The sequence below is a fragment of the Phocoena phocoena genome, chromosome 11, assembly GCF_963924675.1.
Source record: "Phocoena phocoena chromosome 11, mPhoPho1.1, whole genome shotgun sequence".
In the NCBI taxonomy this organism is placed as follows: domain Eukaryota; kingdom Metazoa; phylum Chordata; class Mammalia; order Artiodactyla; family Phocoenidae; genus Phocoena; species Phocoena phocoena.
This window is the reverse complement of record NC_089229.1, coordinates 10,402,905-10,409,088: the sequence shown is the minus strand read 5'-3', so window position 1 is coordinate 10,409,088 and position 6,184 is coordinate 10,402,905.

The following is a 6,184-nucleotide window of genomic DNA, read 5'->3' as shown; positions in this document are numbered from 1 at the left end:
GAGGGCTTGTCCAGCCCTGGCAGGGTTGGGGGCGGGAGCAGTGGACGAGGCCACCCCAGGCCCATCAGGCTGGGAGGCCTCATCCCTGCTGGCTGGCTGTGCTGATTGTGGCTTCACGTGGGGCTGAGAAGAGGCCCCAGTTCCGAGGTACTGCCAGTCCAGCCTGGGCTCTCCGATTTGCAGGGCTGTGGCGAAGGTAATGAAGATGAGGGGACAACTTGAGCCGGCCCCATGCGCTTCCCATCAACCCTCGGGCACCTCCTCTGGGCTGGGCACTGGGTGTATAGAGTTGAACAAGAACTGGCCCTACCCTGCACCGAGGCCACAAAAACAGGTCACATTGGGTTGGGTCCCGGAAGGCTGTGGGAACCCAGAGGAGACCCCCAGCCCAGCCCGCAGGGCAGAGAGGGTTTTTGGAGGTGGCTTTGGAATGTGACTTTTCTAGATGGAAAAATCGGGAAGGGCATTCCAGTTCCAAGGGAACAGCATGATCAGATGCCCTGTGAACTTCCTGGTACGTTCAGGGAATGACCCGCAGGGGAGTAAGCTTGTGGGCTGTGGGGGAAATGTGCCCCATTCCCTTGCCAGTGATGGGTTTAGGAATGAGATGGGATGCGTTGAAGTTCCAGCCAATGAGATGCCAGGGAAAGTCTTGGTTGGGGTGGAGGGCTGGAGGGGGTCATCTGGAAAGGTCTGCCTTGATCTTAAAAAGGAGCACAAGGAGGGAACCCCTTGGCGGTCCAGTGGTGAGGACTCCACGTTCTTCCTGCCGAGGGCCTGGGCGCAATCCCCGGTAGGGGAAATAAGTTCCCACAAGCCGCATGGTGCGGCCAAAAGCGGGGTGGGGCACAAGGAAGGGAGGCCTCTTTCTCCCAGCCTTTGGACACTGTTGGATGAAGTCCCCATATTGCCACCATCTTGCCTCATTAATGTGCTAAAAATGGCCGAGCAGAAAGAAAGAAGAACCAGGACCCTGAGCCATCAGATCACCCAGGCTTGGCACTGCCCTGCCTCAGGACTTCCTGTCTCATAAGGAGCATCCCATGGGCAGCCCCCGTATCCAGCCGGTTGAGTCCAGCGCCCTGCCCATCCTCACCACGCTCTGTTGTCTCCCGCCAGCATCCCCAGACCTCCCTCGAGTCCATCCTCTTGTCTTCATGACTCCCTCAGCCCAACTCGGGCTGCCTGTGTAGCACCTGGGCTATGGGAACGTCCTCCTCACCGGCTCCCTCCCACGCCACCCTCTCCTCAGGCAGGGCTGCCTGGACAAACCAAAAACTCTGGCCAACCTATGAACAGGTGCCCCACCTGAACCACTTAAAGACAATGAGAGATCACTTCTACCCCACCCCACTAAAAAATAGCTCAAATTAACAGGACTAATGATACCAAGTGTCTGAGGATATGAAAAACTGGAGTTCTCACGAACTGCTGGTGGGAGTGTTCTTGGTACCAGCACAGTGAGGAACTGTCGGCTTTTTTTTTGGCCGCACTGCACACTACGTGAGATCTTAGAAGTCCCAGCAGTTTCTTATAAAGTTAAATACGCACCTACCCTGTGTCCCAGCAGTTTCTTATAAAGTTAAATACGCACCTACCCTGGGACCTAGGATTTCCACTCGTGCGTATACACCCAAGAGAAATGAGTGCTTAGGTTTATAAAATGACTAGTACAAAGATATTCATATCAGCCTTACTCATAGTGACCCATATCTGAAAACAATACACGTCTATCAAGAGTAGAATGAATAAACAAATGGTGGCATATTCATTCATTAGAATACTGCAATAAAAAAAGAATTATTAGGACTTCCCTGGCGGTTCAGTGGTTAAGACTCCGAGCTCCCACTGCAGGGGACACGAGTTCGATCCCTGGTTGGGGAACTAAGATCCTGCATGCTGCGTGGCGTGGGCAAAATTAAAAAAAAAAATTACTGCTACATGCAACAGCATGTTGAGACTTCTAGACATAATGTAAGTGAAAGAAGCCAGCCACGAAAAGTCCATTTACAGGAAGTTCAGGAACGAGCAAAACTGTCGCTATGGTGATAGTCATCTGGGCTCCGGGTAGGGTGGGGCACATTGACTAGTGGGGACTTTCTGGGGTGCCAGAAGTGTAGCGTATCTTGACCTGGGTAGTGGTCACATGTAAAAATTTGCCATTTTGCACACTTAATGGTTTGTGCATTTGACTGTGTGAACCACATCTAATTAAAAAAAAAAAATCCAGGGTTCCAGCAGGTGCCCAGGTGAGGCTCCTGGGGAAAACCCCAATAACCTGTCACACAGGGAATCTGGCCGAAACTACAAGGTTTGGCTGCTAGGTCTGGCCTCCTCAGACAGCCAAGTATGTGCTACGGAAAGAGCACAGGGTGGGGTATCAGACAACCCCACAGGGGTTCAAACCCCAACTGCTGCCTCCAGCTGGCTACATGAATCTCACAGAGTCACATCCCTCTCTGGGCTTTATTTTCCCATCTCTTAAATGGGAATGATAATGTCTACCACAGAGGGTTATTCAGGTATTAAATTACCAACTGGTTCAATGATCTATTACTGTGTAATCAACTACCGTAAACTTAATGGCTTAGAAAAACAGTTTTTTATTATCACTCCTGGCCCCGTGGGTGGACTGGGCTCAACTGGACCATTCTCTTGGTGTCTGTTTTGCAGTTGCTGTCGTTGGTGGCTGGGCTGGACGTCCAAGACGGCTTCTTCATTCGTATATCTGGTGCCTCAGCTGGGGTGAAGGTGGCAGCTGGGGGGCCACAGGACAGATCTCTCCCTTTCTCCACGTGGCCACTTCACGTGGCTAGCTTGGGCTTCCTCACAGCATGGCAGTCTCAGGGCAGTCTGTAGTCCGACTTCTTACATGGCAGTTCACTTCCCTTAGAGAGTTTCAAGTGATGCTGGTGGAATCTACAAGCCTCTTATGACTCAGGCTTGGAAGTGCTGTGGCACGTCTTCCGATCAAATTAATAAAAAACAAGTCACTGGACTTCCCTGGTGGCGCAGTGGTTAAGAATCCGCCTGCCAATGCAGGGGACACGGATTCGATCCCCGGTCCGGGAACATCCCACATGCCGTGGAGCAACTAAGCCCATGCGCCACAACGACTGAGCCTGCGCTCTAGAGCTCACGAGCCACAACTACTGAGCCCACGTGCTGCAACTACTGAAGCCTGCGTGCCTAGAGCCTATGCTCCACAACGAGAAGCCACCGCAATGAGAAGCCCACACACTGCAACAAAGAGTAGCCCCCGCTGGATGCAACCAGAGAAAACCTACGCGCGGCAACGAAGACCAAATGCAGCCCAAAATAAATAAGTAAATGATAATAATAAAAAAAGCAAGTCACAGGGCCGGCCCATAGTCAAGGGGAGGGGACAGCCCCTGATCATGGATGCTGGGGGGTGATTCACTGGGAGCTAGCTTTCTTCTCTGTGCTCTGGCTTCTCCACCTAACTCTCCACCTCCTTCTTCTCAGTCTCCTGAGAATTCTCTTCTTCTGTCCCGCCCTCTAATGTTGGGGTTCCCCAGGGTCTGTCCTCAGCTCTCCTGTCTTCTCCTTCTACATGTTTTCCTGTGACAAGCTTGATCTCTGTCTTTGATCTCTTGTCCTTGGTTTTTGTCTGTCTGCAACCCAAGCCTTTCTTGGGAACTCCAGACCTGGGCAGCCTCAGTCTCAAGGCTGCTATCAAGGCCCTGTCTTCCCTCCAATTTGTTCCGCTTCAGTTACTTACAAGAGGCCACAATCAGCACAGAGGATGCAGCAAACCCAGCCTGGGAGGTCAGGGGAGGCTTCTTGGAGGAGGGGGCCCTGGAGCTGAGGAGGAACTAGCTAGACTAAGAGGGTGGAGAGAGTATTCCAGGTCAAATGAACATCACATTCAAAGGCACTAGATGGGAAAGGAAAGCCCATTCGGGGACAGAGCAGCTGGGTTTGGCTGGAGTTTGGAGTGCGTACAGGGATCCAAAATGAGGCCAGAGGAACAGGCCAGAGCTAGAATAGAATTCAATCCGCAAGGAGGGTGGGGACCCTGCATCCAAGCTCTAGCTTCATTCTTCTTTTTTAAAAAATATTGATTTATTTATTTGGTTGCACTGGGTCTTAGTTGCAGCTTGTGGGCTCCTCAGTTGCAGCTCAAGGGCTCCTTAGTTGCCGCTCACCAGCTCCTTAGTTGTGGCGTGGGAATTCTTAGTTGTGGCATGCGTGTGGGATCTAGTTCCCTGACCAGGGATCAGACCTAGGCCCCCTGCATTGGGAGCGCAGAGTCTTAACCACTGCACCGCCAGGGAAGTCCCTCTAGCTTCATTCTTAACCCAGTGGGGAGCCATTGGGGAGTTTCAGGTGGGCGGTGCCCTGGCTCAGGACGGAGGTCTGGGCAAAGACGGGGCTGTGGGATCATCAGCACGGGGGGGTTGGTGAAGGCTCTGAGTTGGTCTCAGGGTGGCAAGTAGCAGGGTGAGGGCGGGGGGTTGGAGAGGGGGACAGGACCCTAAGGAAGAGCAGTAAGTAGGTTCCCAGCAACCGGAGGGAGCGGATGCTTTGAGAAGGGAGTGGCCGACTGGGGCTGGGAGAAAAGGCCCACCAAGGGCCCACTGAATTTCGTCAGGCCACAGAGGGTGGGGAGCCATGAGGGGGACAGAGGCTGTGAGGGGAGGACAGAGAAGTTTTGTCACTTCCTTGTCACCTTTACTCTTTACACGTTGTCAGACTTTACTCTGGCTCCTTTTTCTAAGGCCTAGAGCTTCAGTCACCCCAGGCCCACCCCATCCAGGGGCTCTGGGACCATCTCACCCTCAGCTCCAGGGACCTGCAGCTCCTCTGGGAAGTGGGGGGCAATGTCACCTCAGAAGGCACTAATGATGCAGACCCTCCCCTCCCCATCCCATGATGCCTGAGAGAGGCAGGATGAGGAAGGAGTAAGGGCTGAGGTCAGTGGCGGGGGGTAAGGGGACCAAGACAGCCCTCCATCCATATCCTAGCTCCTAGCTCTGCAAACTTGGGCAAGTTATACAAATTTTCTGTGCCTCAGTTTCCTCATCTGTAAAATGGGGATAGTACTTCATACCCCGCAGGAGTGTTGTGAAGCTCAAAAATGAGCCAATACATATAAAATGCTGAGAAGAGTGCCTGGGACAGAGTAAAATGCAATTAAAATGTTAGTCCTCATTGTGGTGGTTGTAATTGTTATGGGGTGGTGATGAGGATTAAGTGAAATGATGGAAGTAAAATGCATGGCATGGGGCCCAGAATACAGTAAGTATTTCAAAAACAGGAGCTATTATTTTATTATTAGTACTCAGAAGTCAGCTGGCTGTCCCTGCCCCCTGCCATTCCCAGGAGATCTGGTTAAACTTGGTCTAAACCCCGACCCCATGTTCTGTGAGAATCCAGGCCTCTTCCTCCCATTTTGGCAGATCCCCACTTGTCACTTTTCAGGGCATCCTGAGACTTCCCGTCTCTCGGGGTGGGATGTGTTGCCAGGTACAAAGCCAGACCCCTTCAGGGGCTCTATGATAAATCCTCTGGAAAAGAGTGTCTTATTAGCAAGCTCTCACCAACTTGCCCCTGCGCCGTCTCGACCCCAGCAGGTGGGGGCAGCTGGCAGTCTGGGAGGAGCCCAGTGTGGCCGTGGGGTACTGCCCTCTCCTCCTGGCCACCCCTTTACCACCCTTGGATGCTACTGCCTATCTTTGTCCCCAAGCCCATGCCTCATTCTGCATCTATCCCAGTCCCCAGCCTCTGATTTTTCCCCTCCCATCCAATCTGCACACCACCAGTGTGGGTTTTCTAAAACAGGGTTTTCCCTTTGTGAAACCCTGCTCTGAGCCCCTGCTGCCCTAGGATCAAGTATTAGCACATGAGCCCCTGCCCCTTCAGGATCCCTGGGCTCTGGGTTTCCACTCCACGAAGGCACCTGCAGCTCCTAAGGGTGCCCAGCCAGGCACTCATCTGTCCTCACCCCTCTCCTCCACATGCACCTGTCCACTCCCCGCCCCTCCTCTGGGAGACCCAGTAGAGTCAGGACTCAGATCAGTCATCACCTGCCACCTCCAAGATCCCCCAGATGGGGCTAGATGCCCACTCTGGCTTCCACAGCCCTTCTACTTGACATGTTCTCTCCACATGGCTCCCCTAGACTGTGAGCCCCTCAAGCCAGGGACCAGCTCTGATTCAC